We start from the raw sequence: 18,058 nt of genomic DNA, 5'->3' as shown, positions 1-18,058 counted from the left end.
TCCCCTTCCCTGCAAAAGTCATCGAGAAAACCGTCAACAATCAGCTGACAGCCTTCCTGGAGATGATCGGCTCCCTCGACCCATCGCAGTCAGGATTCCGAGCGAACCACAGCACCGAGACGGCCTTCATCGCGGCCACCGACGGCATCCGGACCCTGCTGGACAACGGAGAAACTGCCGCCCTCATCCTGCTCGACCTTTCGGCTGCGTTCGACGCGGTCTGCCGCCGCACCCTGACAACCCGCCTCCGCCACGCCGGGATCCAAGGAAAGGCCCTGGAATGGATCACCTCCTTCCTTTCCGACAGAACCCAAAGAGTCCGTCTCCCGCCCTTCCTCGTAGAAGCCACCAAGATCATCTGCAGCGTACCTCAAGACTCCTCGCTCAGCCCCACCCTCTTCAACGTCTACATGAGCCCCCTCGCAGCCATCGCACGCAAGCACCTCAACATCATCTCCTACGCCGACGATACCCAACTGATCCTCTCCCTCACCAACGACCCCACCTCCACCAGAGCCAGCTTCCAGGACGGAATGAAAGACATCGCAGACTGGATGAAGCTCAGCCGCCTGAAACTCAGCCGCCTGAAACTGAACTCAGACAAGACGGAAGTCCTCATCCTCAGCCCATCCATCTCCGCCTGGGACGACTCCTGGTGGCCCACTGCTCTGGGCCCCCCACCCAAGCCCACGGACCACGCACGCAACCTGGGCTTCATCCTTGACTCCTCCCTCACGATGGCCAGGCAAGTTAACGCCGTTACCTCCTCCTGCTTCAACACACTCCGCGTGCTCCGTAAGATCTTCCGCTGGATCCCCACTGGAACCAGGAAAACGATTACCCAGGCCCTCGTCACCAGCCGTCTGGACTACGGGAACGCCCTCTACGCTGGGACCACCGCCAAACTACAGAAAAGACTCCAGCGCATCCAGAACGCCTCAGCACGACTCGTCTTGGACATCCCCCGACACAACCACATCTCCGCCCACCTGAGGGACCTGCACTGGCTCCCCGTCAGCAAGAGGATCACGTTCAGACTCCTCACCCACGCAAACAAGGCTCTCCACGACTTGGGCCCCGAATACCTCAACAACCGCCTCACGTTCTACACGCCAACCCGCCAGCTCCGCTCCGCCAGCCTCGCCCTCGCCACAGTCCCACGGATCCGCAGAACCACCACCGGAGGAAGAACCTTCACCTACCTGGCGGCCAAGACCTGGAACACCCTCCCCACCCACCTACGACTCACCCAGGACCATCTCTCCTTCAGGAAGCAACTCAAGACCTGTCTTTTCGAACAGTAGCAGCCTCCCCCCCCCCCCCCCCCCCCCAGCGCCTTGAGACCCTAGCGGGTGAGTAGCACGCTTTACAAATACTCTTGATTGATTGATTGATTAAATGATCTCTAGTCGAGTTGACAGAAGCGAGGGGACAGAGAATGTAAGCAATGTGACAGACGAGGCAGAACGGCTATAATGATATCTCAACGTTCCGGTCAATGATGTAGCAATGCTCTAAATTAAACAGGGGAGCGCCACAATAATGACATTCGCTAGAATGTTGGAGCAGGTGGCTTATTCCAACCATTCTTTGATCGCTGCAACTTCACTCTCCCAAATAAATGTAGCAAAATTCCAATAGTCTAAGACATCAAGCCCTTGCTACACTAACGGGTGTGCTGGCGCTTGTGGGGAGCTGCACGGTTTTGCGATGCCAAGAAGGGCTTTTGTGATGATAAGTAAACAGACGCAATCCTTTACGCGTACGCAAATTTGTGCCACGGGAGGGCCCGCACAAAAACTTAGCAAATGACCAAGAAGGCGTCCTTCATCCGCACCAGTCTAAGATCCGCTTGGGCCGTATACGTTTTTGGACCCGTGACCATAATGTTACTCTTGTTTTTAGTCTAAATAGCATTAGAAAGCCCCTTTCAACAGTCAATTTGGCACAGCGATAAATCATTGTGCATCACTAATTGTCTGGCAGAAGTCTAAGCTCTAAAGATAGCCCATACACAAGGGCCCAGATTTATGAAGCCCTTGCGTTGTCATTGCCTCATGCAAGACAGCGTTAGGCAACGCCAGGGCTTCACTAAGATTTACTAAGTCGCGGAAGGCCACCTTGCGTGGCATTGCATGGCTAAGTAAATCTAGAGCAGTGATGCTTAAAGTATGGCCGAGGAGCCGCAAGCAGCTCTCCTGACCTTTACATGTGGCTCCCTGGTGTACAGCAGCACCGGGCTACTGTTTACTTGACGGAGCACTAATAGTCCGAAAGATGGTAATTAAAGAGCTAAGCATTTATTTACAACTAAAGTAACTTATTAACTAAAGTAAAAGAAAAGAAGTGAAGGTGTCCTGCACCGATGAATTTAAGGAACATATTCTTTTTAAAGACATCTTGCAACAAACGTGAAAGAAATGTGACAGTCTCTAAAAAAAACGAAAAAACTTGCCTTCCTTCCATATGCAGAAACGTTTCACCTAAGTATATCAGTGCATTGAGAAGCATTCAATAAACATTCATGCTTCCTCCAACCCTGCAATGCAAATAGTGAACCAGGAGGTAAGTCAGTTGTTATGTTCATCGTCTGTGCGGCCTGGGTTGCTATTATACATGAACAACATCTGCCATCCTGCTGGCATGAATGCGACCCTTGGTCACATGACAGGCCAAACTTTTTGGCCCCCTGGAAAATGTCTGCGAGGCCTATTATCCCGAAAAACGCAAGGCAGCAGCAATTCTCTGCTTTGCGTTACTCTGAACCGAGAATGTGTTAAATGGGTGGAGAGTGGGGGGCAGATTTACGACTTATGGCGCATCTCTGCTAATCAGCAGAGATACGCCAGAAGAGTTGCGACGCATCTGCCCACCCCTACGCCACCACTGATGCGCCAAATTTACAATGAGGCGCACTGTGGCGCGCGGATGGGCAGATGCGTGGCGAATCCCCGGCTCAAACGTTTTCATCCCACATGCACAAACCCCATCCATAGCCACCGTCATCAACTTAAAAACGAAATACAGAATTGACTCAATCATCTTTCTTAAACTATAATATGGAGCTAACCACTCAGTTTGTGTTGCCTTCCTCCAACTCTCCTGTAAGAGAGAGAGGAACGGTCATCAATAGCAAACAGCAGCTGCATAAATGCAACACTGTCCACTCGCTTCGCGCTCAGAAGGAAACACTTCAACTCAACTCTTCCTCGTGGTTAGCGAAGACCAGACACTTTCGAACACATTTCCTCAGTTAAGAACTATAGAAATGATCCCTGAAAGTACATTCTTAACACAAACGACTGCTGCTCACACGGACAGAGAAAGTAAAACCCCTTTTTACGTACAGTAAGAAAAGGTTCGGCATCATTAACTCCAACAAAAACATATGGCTTTAAAACACCACAAAATAACAATCTAAAGGTGCACAGGTAGACGCTTTCTTCGCAATAACGCATTCTCAGTAGATCCTGGGTGACTCACTGCTTTAAAAATCTGCATAATCGAAATCAGCAACCAATCACATTCAGCCTGCCTTTTCTTTACACACACGGATTCCCTGCTCACTGTTCCCGAAACAGACAGAGGACTTCAGTGTGAAAGTTCAAACAGGAAAGGTTTGATAACATTTGTTCAGGGTCCATTTGAAGAGTCCTCTTTGGGCGCATGTAATCGAACGTACCAAATTAAAGAGAAGACATCCTTTTCGAAAAAAAAAACCTGTTGGATAAACAAGTGCAGGAAAGCTCAAACGTTTTCATCCCACATGCACAATCCCCATCTATAGCCACTGTCAGCAATTTCAAAACGAATTACAGAATTGACTCAATCAACTTTCTTACACTGCAATATGGAGCTAACCACTCAGTTTGTGTTTCTTTCCTCCAGCTCTCCTGCAAGGGAGAGAGGAACGGTCATCAATAGCAAACAGCAGCTGCATGAATGCAACACTGTCCACTCGTTTCACGCTCAGAAAGAAACACTTCAACTCTTCCTCGTGGTTAGCGAAGACCAGACACTTTCCAACACATTTCCTCAGTTAAGCACTATAGAAATGATCCCTGAAAGTATAGTCTTAATACAAACGACTGCTGCTCACACGGACAGAGAAAGTAAAACCCCTTCTTACGTACAGTAAGAAAAGGTTTGGCATCATCAACTCCAACAAAAACATATGGCTGTATAACGCCACAAAATTACAATCTAAAGGTGCACAGGCAGACGCTTTCTTCACAATAAAGCATTCTCAGTAGACCCTGGGTGACTCACTGCTTTAAAAATCTGCATAATCGAAATCCGCAACCAATCACATTCAGCCTGCCTTTTCTTTACACACACGGGGCCTCATTTATAAAAAGTGACGCATCGCTGCGTGAAAACAGCGATGCGTCACTTTTCACTGCGTCCTCCTTGCGACACCAATGATGTGTCATATTTACAGTATGACGCATCATGTCGCAAGGAGTTACAGATACGTCAGTATTTCTGACGTATCTGTAAGCACAAAAGTCACGCATTGCTGGGGTGTGTCACAAAAGTGACGCAACTACAGCAATGCGTCCTTTCATATGGGGAAAACCCCATGTGAAAGGGATTGCGTCAGTCTTACGCCTGCTGTGAGGCAGGCGCAAGATTTTGACGCAACAGCGTCCTAAAAGTGACGCAGTGAAATCTCAAAGATTTCACTGCGTCACTATTACGAGGCTTTTTGCGGGGGAACGCCCCCTCTGCATACATTATACCTGACGCAGGTATACTGTAGCGCAGGGGTTTACAAAGTGACGCATCTGCTTAGATGCGTCACTTTGTAAATAGTGCGCAACAGGAGGCATGTTTTACGCCGCCGATGCGTCACAAAAAGTGACGCATCGGAAGCGCAAAACTGACGCAAGGCCTCATATATGAGGCCCACGGATTCCTTGCTCACTGTTCCCGAAACAGACAGAGGACTAATGTGTTAAAGTTAAAGTTCAAACAGGTAAACAAAGCGTAGCCATATAGTTTTGTTTCGTGCTTGGGCTCACAGCAACAAACACATTTTTACTTATTGAAAAATTAAGAGAACCAGTTGGTAAACTCACAGCAAAGACAATCTAGCATTACTTCCACAGTTTTCTGCACTGCACTAAATGAGCACTATTACCATTTCAAGATGGAAATGCATAGTCAGACTGCGCGAAGAGTGGGACAGATTTACGAGAAAGTAACGCATCTGTGAAGATGTGTCACTTTCCCTGAGGCACTTTGAGAAACCCTTGCGCCACTATGGATGCACCGTATTTACAATATGGCGCACCATGGCGCAAGGATTGACAGATGCGTCAAAAATTCTGACGCATCTGTTCATGCAAAAGTCGCGCATTGCTGGAGTTGTGTCGCAAGCACGACGCAACTCCAGCAATGCAGGGAGAGGCCTATCCTCATTGTGCTGCGTCACTCCTTAAGCCTGCTTCAAGCAGTAAGAATGTGACACAGTGGCATCCTAGAAGTGGCACAGTGAAATCTTGTAGATTTCACTGCGTCACTTCTAGGAGGCTTTTTTGAGTTGAAAAGCCCACCCTGCATACATTATACCTGACGCAGGTATAATGTGACGCAGGGCTTTACAACGTGCTGCATCTCCCTACATGCGTCACGTTGTAAATGGGCCGCATTTTTACGCTGCTGCTGAGTCACAAAGCGTGACGCAACTGCGGCGCAAAAACGACACAGGAGCTTGTAATTCTGCCCCAGTTTGTTTTACTACAGATCAGACTGAATCACCAGAGCACTTATTCTGTCGAAGCAAAGCCGTACCCGAGCTCTTATTTCACATCATACTGTGCTAAAACTGTAGGAGGTCATGGAACTATTCTTGTTCACTGCCTTGATTTTAATGTCCGAGCCAAGACAGGGATTTTTCTGGAAGCTTCATCCCAAAATATCTTTGCGAGATGTTCCACTTCCTATCTGATAGCGATTTACATGTTCAGAGGCAAAGTGCTATTTGCACTCATTTTTGTTACTGCCGTGCTTTAAAAGAGGGAAAATTGGGAAAACTCGTCACAAAACTGCAGGTTCCACAAGACTGTGCAGGAAGACCGTTTTCAATCAGAATATTTGGTCCAGATTATGAACAGTCAATCTGCCGAAAGAGTCACACTGATTGCTAGTGCATGAGAAGCGACCAGGCAAGGTTGCAAGCGTGGAAACAAAAGGTGGAGAAACCAACTACCTTTACATTTTAAAATGTTGGACCACAGACCATATGTATGGCAATGTCTTTAGTCTCCCTGAACAAAGGAACTCTTCCCCAGTTCACATCTACGAGCCTAACAAGACGATGGCATTCGACCAGGGGTCAAGCGTCGTGAAAGACCTCCCGGAAAAACAATCAATAAGTATTTGTAGAGCACGCTAATCACCCCACTGGCTATCCAGTTGCTACGGAATATAACAGAAAGTTTTACTTTGAGATGAACCCTGAATGGCTGGCGGTCCAAGAAAGCGTTGACATGAACAACACCTCGTCTTAGCACCCGGTTACAACGTATGCAGCTTTTCCAGGCCCTACAAACCTTTAGGCATCTCTGCACTATCGAAGCATGCAAAATACGATTTATGTTTCCTGCACAGAGGATTTCGTTCACTGGGGAATCAGTACTTGTCAGGACAGTTTTGATCCTAATATTGATCAGAATAGGAACGGAAACTTTCAGTGTTTGTTTCCGTCTTCCAGTCCTTCCTCAAATGAACAAAGGAGCATCCATTTATAGCAGTTAGCTGTTCCACAAACGCAACTCTGTCCATTCCCTTCCTGTTCAGATCAGGAATTTTTTGCAACAACTTTGTGACACCTACAAACACTATTTCCAACTTCTTCCTTCATTACATATCAAGACGAAACTTTTTATAACGCTATGCCAATCTGTCCCAATGGCACAGGAGGACATCACAGCAGTATTCTTTACCCCCACCTGGCTAAGCTCTCAGCAGATAAGATATTATCTTAAAACCTGCCGCTATGGTCTAAGCCGCTAACTAAAGCCTTGCTTCGCCATGCTAGGTTGAAATTGAAGGCAAGAGCAAAAATTAAGGAAGGGGGCCAGAAACTGTCCACATGGCCTCTTGCGGCAGGCTAGAAGGCTACCACAATTTAGGGTCACTTTCTTTTGTTTTTTTAATAATGCGATCCGTGGCTGGGAAGGACGTCAGGCTATGCCCAACCTTTACAAAGGCAAGATGAGGTGAAGTTTCGAGGCACTCACCTGGCATGCCGTCAGACTGCCAACTTCACCAATTCATGTTCTACCGCCAACCCAGCCACATCGTTTCCCTGGCTTTAGTGCACGTTGGCAATTCAAAAGGGTGTCTTCTGCGGTTCTACGCATTACAGCGTTTGAACTTTCAAGGCGCAGGTTTTTTTTTTTAAATACAGTTTACCACTAGCTGACATTCCCATTTTCTCAATAAAACTCTCAAGTTCCCAGCGTTCTAATATTGCATATATTGAATATGACAACACTATAGGGGCCTACAATTATCGCCTCCCCCGACTACATCCTCCTAGGAGACCTCAACTTCCACCGGGAGAATGACCAGGACAACAACACCACCGCCCTACTAGACAACCTCGCCAACCTCAGATTCAAGCAACTGGTCAACACCCCCACCCATTACGCCGGCCACACGCTCGACCCCGTCTTCTCCTCCAGCAACCACATCTCCTTCAGCCACACCACCGAGCTCCACTAGACCGACCACAGCTGCGTACACTTCAACTTCAGGAAAACAACGACCCACCACCGCCCTCAACAAACCCCCCGAAGATGCTGGAGCAAGATCACCACCGACCAACTCACCACCTCCTTGAGCCTAAACCCTCCCACCAACACCACGGACCCCAACGAAGGAGCCCGCAACCTCACACAGTGGATCACCGACTGCGCTGACACCCTTGCTCCACTGAAAAACCCTCCCAGCACCCAGCACCCTCAACAGCAAGAAAGCCGCGTGGTTCACCAACGATCTCAAAGACTCCAAGAAATCCTGACGTGACCTCGAGAAAGCCTGGCGCCACAACCAGTCAACGGATAACATGACAGCCCTCAAGAACGCCACCCGCAAATACCACCAGCTGATCGGCACCACCAAAAGGTCATCCTTCAGAGATCGACTGGACAACAACACCCACAACAGCAGGGAACTCTTCAACGTCGAGAAAGAGCTCTCCAACCCCAACGCCAGCAACAACGACATCACGCCTTCTCAAGACCTCTGCAACTCACTGGCCACCTTTTTTCACCGTAAGATCGTCGACATACACGACAGCTTCGGCGCTCAGAACTCGTACACCACCACCGAACCTACACCCCCCACCACCACCCTGTGCGCCTGGACTCAGGTCAGCATGGAAGATACCACCCACACGATGAACACCATCCACGCGGGCTCCCCAGCCGATCCATGCCCACACCACATCTTCAACAAAGCCGACTCCATCATCGCACCCAAACTTCGGGACATCATCAACAACTCCTTCATATCCGCCACCTTCCAGGAGAGCTGGAAGCACGCAGAGATCAGCGCCCTCCTGAAGAAACCCACCGCGGACCCCTCAGACCTCAAGAACTTCCGCCCCATCTCGCTCCTCCCCTTCCCTGCAAAAGTCATCGAGAAAACCGTCAACAAACAGCTGACAGCCTTCCTGGAGATGATCGGCTCCCTCGACCCATCGCAGTCAGGATTCCGAGCGAACCACAGCACCGAGACGGCCCTCATCGCGGCCACCGACGGCATCCGGACCCTGCTGGACAACGGAGAAACCGCCGCCCTCATCCTGCTCGACCTTTCGGCTGCGTTCGACGCGGTCTGCCGCCGCACCCTGACAACCCGCCTCCGCCACGCCGGGATCCAAGGAAAGGCCCTGGAATGGATCACCTCCTTCCTTTCCGACAGAACCCAAAGAGTCCGTCTCCCGCCCTTCCTCGTAGAAGCCACCAAGATCATCTGCAGCGTACCTCAAGACTCCTCGCTCAGCCCCACCCTCTTCAACGTCTACATGAGCCCCCTCGCAGCCATCGCACGCAAGCACCTCAACATCATCTCCTACGCCGACGATACCCAACTGATCCTCTCCCTCACCAACGACCCCACCTCCACCAGAGCCAGCTTCCAGGACGGAATGAAAGACATCGCAGACTGGATGAAGCTCAGCCGCCTGAAACTCAGCCGCCTGAAACTGAACTCAGACAAGACGGAAGTCCTCATCCTCAGCCCATCCATCTCCGCCTGGGACGACTCCTGGTGGCCCACTGCTCTGGGCCCCCCACCCAAGCCCACGGACCACGCACGCAACCTGGGCTTCATCCTTGACTCCTCCCTCACGATGGCCAGGCAAGTTAACGCCGTTACCTCCTCCTGCTTCAACACACTCCGCGTGCTCCGTAAGATCTTCCGCTGGATCCCCACTGGAACCAGGAAAACGATTACCCAGGCCCTCGTCACCAGCCGTCTGGACTACGGGAACGCCCTCTACGCTGGGACCACCGCCAAACTACAGAAAAGACTCCAGCGCATCCAGAACGCCTCAGCACGACTCGTCTTGGACATCCCCCGACACAACCACATCTCCGCCCACCTGAGGGACCTGCACTGGCTCCCCGTCAGCAAGAGGATCACGTTCAGACTCCTCACCCACGCAAACAAGGCTCTCCACGACTTGGGCCCCGAATACCTCAACAACCGCCTCACGTTCTACACGCCAACCCGCCAGCTCCGCTCCGCCAGCCTCGCCCTCGCCACAGTCCCACGGATCCGCAGAACCACCACCGGAGGAAGAACCTTCACCTACCTGGCGGCCAAGACCTGGAACACCCTCCCCACCCACCTACGACTCACCCAGGACCATCTCTCCTTCAGGAAGCAACTCAAGACCTGTCTTTTCGAACAGTAGCAGCCTCCCCCCCCCCCCCCCAGCGCCTTGAGACCCTAGCGGGTGAGTAGCACGCTTTACAAATACTCTTGATTGATTGATTGATTAAATGATCTCTAGTCGAGTTGACAGAAGCGAGGGGACAGAGAATGTAAGCAATGTGACAGACGAGGCAGAACGGCTATAATGATATCTCAACGTTCCGGTCAATGATGTAGCAATGCTCTAAATTAAACAGGGGAGCGCCACAATAATGACGTTCGCTAGAATGTTGGAGCAGGTGGCTTATTCCAACCATTCTTTTTTCGCTGCAACTTCACTCTCCCAAATAAATGTAGCAAAATTCCAATAGTCTAAGACATCAAGCCCTTGCTACACTAACGGGTGTGCTGGCGTTTGTGGGGAGCTGCACGGTTTTGCGATGCCAAGAAGGGCTTTTGTGATGATAAGTAAACAGACGCAATCCTTTACGCGTACGCAAATTTGTGCCACGGGAGGGCCCGCACAAAAACTTAGCAAATGACCAAGAAGGCGTCCTTCATCCGCACCAGTCTAAGATCCGCTTGGGCCGTATACGTTTTTGGACCCGTGACCATAATGTTACTCTTGTTTTTAGTCTAAATAGCATTAGAAAGCCCCTTTCAACAGTCAATTTGGCACAGCGATAAATCATTGTGCATCACTAATTGTCTGGCAGAAGTCTAAGCTCTAAAGATAGCCCATACACAAGGGCCCAGATTTATGAAGCCCTTGCGTTGTCATTGCCTCATGCAAGACAGCGTTAGGCAACGCCAGGGCTTCACTAAGATTTACTAAGTCGCGGAAGGCCACCTTGCGTGGCATTGCATGGCTAAGTAAATCTAGAGCAGTGATGCTTAAAGTATGGCCGAGGAGCCGCAAGCAGCTCTCCTGACCTTTACATGTGGCTCCCTGGTGTACAGCAGCACCGGGCTACTGTTTACTTGACGGAGCACTAATAGTCCGAAAGATGGTAATTAAAGAGCTAAGCATTTATTTACAACTAAAGTAACTTATTAACTAAAGTAAAAGAAAAGAAGTGAAGGTGTCCTGCACCGATGAATTTAAGGAACATATTCTTTTTAAAGACATCTTGCAACAAACGTGAAAGAAATGTGACAGTCTCTAAAAAAAACGAAAAAACTTGCCTTCCTTCCATATGCAGAAACGTTTCACCTAAGTATATCAGTGCATTGAGAAGCATTCAATAAACATTCATGCTTCCTCCAACCCTGCAATGCAAATAGTGAACCAGGAGGTAAGTCAGTTGTTATGTTCATCGTCTGTGCGGCCTGGGTTGCTATTATACATGAACAACATCTGCCATCCTGCTGGCATGAATGCGACCCTTGGTCACATGACAGGCCAAACTTTTTGGCCCCCTGGAAAATGTCTGCGAGGCCTATTATCCCGAAAAACGCAAGGCAGCAGCAATTCTCTGCTTTGCGTTACTCTGAACCGAGAATGTGTTAAATGGGTGGAGAGTGGGGGGCAGATTTACGACTTATGGCGCATCTCTGCTAATCAGCAGAGATACGCCAGAAGAGTTGCGACGCATCTGCCCACCCCTACGCCACCACTGATGCGCCAAATTTACAATGAGGCGCACTGTGGCGCGCGGATGGGCAGATGCGTGGCGAATCGCCGGCTCAAACGTTTTCATCCCACATGCACAAACCCCATCCATAGCCACCGTCATCAACTTAAAAACGAAATACAGAATTGACTCAATCATCTTTCTTAAACTATAATATGGAGCTAACCACTCAGTTTGTGTTGCCTTCCTCCAACTCTCCTGTAATGGAGAGAGGAACGGTCATCAATAGCAAACAGCAGCTGCATAAATGCAACACTGTCCACTCGCTTCGCGCTCAGAAGGAAACACTTCGGGGCAGATTTATGAGTTCTGGCGCATCTCTGCAAATCAGCAGGGATGCGCCAGAACTGATGCGTCACGCAATTCCCTCCTTGCGGCACTACAGATGCGCCGCATTTACAATGCGGCGCACCCATGGTGCAAGGAAGGGCAGATGCGTGACGCATCTTGTGGTGTATGGGCGGCGCATTGCTGGAGTAGCGTCGCAAGTGCGACGCAACTCCTGCAATGTACAGAGGCCACCCATACATAACGTGGTGCGTCACTCCTTACGCCTGCTTCAAGCAGGCGTAAGGATTTGACCCAGCAACGTCGTAAAACTGACTCTGTGAAATCTACACTGCGTCAGTTTTACGGGGCTTTCCTATGAGGGAACGCCCATCCTGCGACAGAACGCCCACATGAAACCTGACGCAGGTTTCATGTGGCGCAGGGCTTTACAACGTGACGCATCTGCCTAGATGCGTCACAATGTAAATAGGTCGCAGGGATGCGCCACGTTTCCGTGCCGTTGCGTGACGCATCGGCGGCGTAAACGTGGCGCAAGTCCGACATAAATCTGCCCCTTCAACTCTTCCTCGTGGTTAGCGAAGACCAGACACTTTCGAACACATTTCCTCAGTTAAGAACTATAGAAATGATCCCTGAAAGTATAGTCTTAACACAAACGACTGCTGCTCACACGGACAGAGAAAGTAAAACCCCTTTTTACGTACAGTAAGAAAAGGTTCGGCATCATTAACTCCAACAAAAACATATGGCTTTAAAACACCACAAAATAACAATCTAAAGGTGCACAGGTAGACGCTTTCTTCGCAATAACGCATTCTCAGTAGATCCTGGGTGACTCACTGCTTTAAAAATCTGCATAATCGAAATCAGCAACCAATCACATTCAGCCTGCCTTTTCTTTACACACACGGATTCCCTGCTCACTGTTCCCGAAACAGACAGAGGACTACAGTGTGAAAGTTCAAACAGGAAAGGTTTGATAACATTTGTTCAGGGTCCATTTGAAGAGTCCTCTTTGGGCGCATGTAATCGAACGTACCAAATTAAAGAGAAGACATCCTTTTCGAAAAAAAAACCTGCTGGATAAACAAGTGCAGGAAAGCTCAAACGTTTTCATCCCACATGCACAATCCCCATCTATAGCCACTGTCAGCAATTTCAAAACGAATTACAGAATTGACTCAATCAACTTTCTTACACTGCAATATGGAGCTAACCACTCAGTTTGTGTTTCTTTCCTCCAGCTCTCCTGCAAGGGAGAGAGGAACGGTCATCAATAGCAAACAGCAGCTGCATGAATGCAACACTGTCCACTCGTTTCGCGCTCAGAAAGAAACACTTCAACTCTTCCTCGTGGTTAGCGAAGACCAGACACTTTCCAACACATTTCCTCAGTTAAGCACTATAGAAATGATCCCTGAAAGTATAGTCTTAATACAAACGACTGCTGCTCACACGGACAGAGAAAGTAAAACCCCTTCTTACGTACAGTAAGAAAAGGTTTGGCATCATCAACTCCAACAAAAACATATGGCTGTATAACGCCACAAAATTACAATCTAAAGGTGCACAGGCAGACGCTTTCTTCACAATAAAGCATTCTCAGTAGACCCTGGGTGACTCACTGCTTTAAAAATCTGCATAATCGAAATCCGCAACCAATCACATTCAGCCTGCCTTTTCTTTACACACACGGGGCCTCATTTATAAAAAGTGACGCATCGCTGCGTGAAAACAGCGATGCGTCACTTTTCACTGCGTCCTCCTTGCGACACCAATGATGTGTCATATTTACAGTATGACGCATCATGTCGCAAGGAGTTACAGATACGTCAGTATTTCTGACGTATCTGTAAGCACAAAAGTCACGCATTGCTGGGGTGTGTCACAAAAGTGACGCAACTACAGCAATGCGTCCTTTCATATGGGGAAAACCCCATGTGAAAGGGATTGCGTCAGTCTTACGCCTGCTGTGAGGCAGGCGCAAGATTTTGACGCAACAGCGTCCTAAAAGTGACGCAGTGAAATCTCAAAGATTTCACTGCGTCACTATTACGAGGCTTTTTGCGGGGGAACGCCCCCTCTGCATACATTATACCTGACGCAGGTATACTGTAGCGCAGGGGTTTACAAAGTGACGCATCTGCTTAGATGCGTCACTTTGTAAATAGTGCGCAACAGGAGGCATGTTTTACGCCGCCGATGCGTCACAAAAAGTGACGCATCGGAAGCGCAAAACTGACGCAAGGCCTCATAAATGAGGCCCACGGATTCCTTGCTCACTGTTCCCGAAACAGACAGAGGACTAATGTGTTAAAGTTAAAGTTCAAACAGGTAAACAAAGCGTAGCCATATAGTTTTGTTTCGTGCTTGGGCTCACAGCAACAAACACATTTTTACTTATTGAAAAATTAAGAGAACCAGTTGGTAAACTCACAGCAAAGACAATCTAGCATTACTTCCACAGTTTTCTGCACTGCACTAAATGAGCACTATTACCATTTCAAGATGGCAATGCATAGTCAAACTGCGCGAAGAGTGGGACAGATTTACGAGAAAGTAACGCATCTGTGAAGATGTGTCACTTTCCCTGAGGCGCTTTGAGAAACCCTTGCGCCACTATGGATGCACCGTATTTACAATATGGCGCACCATGGCGCAAGGATTGACAGATGCGTCAAAAATTCTGACGCATCTGTTCACGCAAAAGTCGCGCATTGCTGGAGTTGTGTCGCAAGCACGACGCAACTCCAGCAATGCAGGGAGAGGCCTATCCTCATTGTGCTGCGTCACTCCTTAAGCCTGCTTCAAGCAGTAAGAATGTGACACAGTGGCATCCTAGAAGTGGCACAGTGAAATCTTGTAGATTTCACTGCGTCACTTCTAGGAGGCTTTTTTGAGTTGGAAAGCCCACCCTGCATACATTATACCTGACGCAGGTATAATGTGACGCAGGGCTTTACAACGTGCTGCATCTCCCTACATGCGTCACGTTGTAAATGGGCCGCATTTTTACGCTGCTGCTGAGTCACAAAACGTGACGCAACTGCGGCGCAAAAACGACACAGGAGCTTGTAATTCTGCCCCAGTTTGTTTTACTACAGATCAGACTGAATCACCAGAGCACTTATTCTGTCGAAGCAAAGCCGTACCCGAGCTCTTATTTCACATCATACTGTGCTAAAACTGTAGGAGGTCAAGGAACTATTCTTGTTCACTGCCTTGATTTTAATGTCCGAGCCAAGACAGGGATTTTTCTGGAAGCTTCATCCCAAAATATCTTTGCGAGATGTTCCACTTCCTATCTGATAGCGATTTACATGTTCAGAGGCAAAGTGCTATTTGCACTCATTTTTGTTACTGCCGTGCTTTAAAAGAGGGAAAATTGGGAAAACTCGTCACAAAACTGCAGGTTCCACAAGACTGTGCAGGAAGACCGTTTTCAATCAGAATATTTGGTCCAGATTATGAACAGTCAATCTGCCGAAAGAGTCACACTGATTGCTAGTGCATGAGAAGCGACCAGGCATGGTTGAAAGCGTGGAAACAAAAGGTGGAGCAACCAACTACCTTTACATTTTAAAATGTTGGACCACAGACCATATGTATGGCAATGTCTTTAGTCTCCCTGAACAAAGGAACTCTTCCCCAGTTCACATCTACGAGCCTAACAAGACAATGGCATTCGACCAGGGGTCACGCGTCGTGAAAGACCTCCCGGAAAAACAATCAATAAGTATTTGTAGAGCACGCTAATCACCCCACTGGCTATCCAGTTGCTACGGAATATAACAGAAAGTTTTACTTTGAGATGAACCCTGAATGGCTGGCGGTCTAAGAAAGCGTTGACATGAACAACACCTCGTCTTAGCACCCGGTTACAACGTATGCAGCTTTTCCAGGCCCTACAAACCTTTAGGCATCTCTGCACTATCGAAGTATCCAAAATACGGTTTATGTTTCCTGTACAGAGGATTTTGTTCACTGGGGAATCAGTACTTGTCAGGACAGTTTTGATCCTAATATTGATCAGAATAGGAACGGAAACTTTCAGTGTTTGTTTCCGTCTTCCAGTCCTTCCTCAAATGAACAAAGGAGCATCCATTTATAGCAGTTAGCTGTTCCACAAACGCAACTCTGTCCATTCCCTTCCTGTTCAGATCAGGAATTTTCTGCAACAACTTTGTGACACCTACAAACACTATTTCCAACTTCTTCCTTCATTACATATCAAGACGAAACTTTTTATAACGCTATGCCAATCTGTCCCAATGGCACAGGAGGACATCACAGCAGCATTCTTTACCCCCACCTGGCTAAGCTCTCAGCAGATAAGATATTGTCTTAAAACCTGCTGCTATGTTCTAAGCCGCTAACTAAAGCCATGCTAGGTTGAAATTGAAGGCAAGAGCAAAAATTAAGGAAGGGGGCCAGAAACGGTCCACATGGCTTCTTGCGGCAGGCTAGAAGACTACCACAATTTAGGGTCACTGGGTATCCAGTTGCTACGGAATATAAGAGAAAGTTTTACTTTGAGATGAACCCTGAATGCCTTGCGGTCCAAAAAAGCGTTGACATGAACAACGGTGTGCAGTCTAAATATCGAGTTTTTTATTTCGAATGGACATAATATCGACTCCAGAATATCGAAATGGCATTAATATCGAGGTAAGTAATATCGAAGTTTTTATTATCGATTGTTATGTATGTTAAAAAATATCGATAGATAAAATATCGAGTATGTAATATCGTCAGTAAAAAATATCGACATTTTTAGTAGTTAAAAAATATCGAAAGTTGTGTTATCGACAGTCATGATATCGACTGTCATGATATCGACAAATAATATGGATATAAATAATATCTAATAGTTAAATGTACACTGTTTTTATGTTTTATAAATACATTTATTGTTAAAATATATGTTATTTATTTATTTATTTATATAGAAATAATTTAAAAAATAATTATTAATTTTAATAAATAATTCAAATACTATAATAATTTCTAGGAGCGGGTAGTGGGTTTTTAGGGGAATAGGGTGGGAAGTATTTTAAATATAATTAATTAAATATGTAAATTTATTAATTGGTATTAATATTTAATTAATTGTTAATTTTTTAAAAAATATATAATATTTAATTGGTAATTAATTAAATTAAATACATTAATTGCTAATTATGCTCATTCAAAAAATGTATGTTATGTAGCGGGTTGTGGGTTTATAGGGGAATAGGGTGGGAAGTAAATTAATTATAAATAATTAAATATGTAAATTAATTAATTGGTATTAATATTAAAATAATTGTAAATTAAATAAAAAATGTTAATTATATATAATTTAATTGGTAATTAATTTAATTTAATTGAATAATTGCTAATAATGAAAAAGTAAATATTTTATGTCATGTAGCGGGTTGTGGGTTTATAGGGGAATAGGGTGGGAAGTAATTAAATTTTAAATAATTAAATATGTAATTTCCTTAATTGGTAGTTAAATTAAAATAATTGTTACTTAAATCATATATTTAAATCATATAAAATTTAATTGGTAAATAATTTAATTTATTAATAGCTAATTATGTGAATTTATACATTTTATGTCATGTAGTGGGTTGTGGGTTTAAAGGGGAATAGGGTGGGAAGTATTTTTATTATAATTATTTACAAAAGCTTAAATTATTAATTGGTAGTAATAATTTAATAATTGTCAATCAAATAATGTATTGAACTTATATAAATTTACATTGATAATTAATATAATTGTATTGAGTAATTGCTAATTATGTTTTTTTAAATAATGTATGTACGGAAGGACACAGAGAGTCCGCCTCCCCCCGTTCAGATCGGAAGCCACCGAAGTCATCTGCGGCGTCCCTCAAGGCTCCTCGCTCAGCCCAACTCTCTTCAACGTCTACATGAGCCCCCTCGCAGCCATCGCACGCCATCACAACCTGAACATCATCTCCTACGCAGACGACACCCAGCTGATCCTCTCCCTCACCAACGACCCCGCACGAAGGGATGACAGACATAGCCAAATGGATGTTGAACAGCCGCCTGAAACTGAACTCGGACAAGACGGAAGTCCTCATCCTGGGATCCTCACCCTCCGCCTGGGACGACTCCTGGTGGCCCCCCGCCCTGCACAGCGCACCCAAACCAACTGACCACGCACGCAACCTGGGCTTCATCCTGGACTCCTCCCTCTCCATGACCAGACAAGTCAACGCCGTCTC

The 18,058-nt window shown here is 46.8% G+C and overlaps 1 protein-coding gene, 3 non-coding genes and 2 pseudogenes across 9 annotated transcripts in view; all 6 read right to left on the bottom strand.

Annotated features, from left to right (window-relative positions):
- TEX14 (testis expressed 14, intercellular bridge forming factor) overlaps nt 1–18,058 on the bottom strand; it is a 2,253,432-nt gene that overhangs the window by 1,976,751 nt on the left and 258,623 nt on the right. The gene's annotated exons all lie outside the window — the stretch shown is intronic.
- Nucleotides 3,069–3,291, bottom strand: LOC144825745 (small nucleolar RNA U3). Its single transcript, XR_013609541.1, has one exon. It is a non-coding gene; the product is annotated as a small nucleolar RNA U3 (small nucleolar RNA).
- Nucleotides 3,860–4,077, bottom strand: LOC144825733 (small nucleolar RNA U3). The gene has a single exon (XR_013609530.1). It is a non-coding gene; the product is annotated as a small nucleolar RNA U3 (small nucleolar RNA).
- On the bottom strand, nt 11,693–11,897 carry LOC144825751 (small nucleolar RNA U3; annotated as a pseudogene).
- LOC144825752 (small nucleolar RNA U3) lies at nt 12,369–12,467 on the bottom strand (annotated as a pseudogene).
- LOC144825734 (small nucleolar RNA U3) lies at nt 13,035–13,252 on the bottom strand. The gene has a single exon (XR_013609531.1). It is a non-coding gene; the product is annotated as a small nucleolar RNA U3 (small nucleolar RNA).

The sequence above is a fragment of the Lissotriton helveticus genome, chromosome 3_1 (assembly GCF_964261635.1).
Source record: "Lissotriton helveticus chromosome 3_1, aLisHel1.1, whole genome shotgun sequence".
NCBI lineage: Eukaryota > Metazoa > Chordata > Amphibia > Caudata > Salamandridae > Lissotriton > Lissotriton helveticus.
Note: the sequence above shows the minus strand (reverse complement) of the source record. Positions and strands in the feature narration are given on the sequence as shown.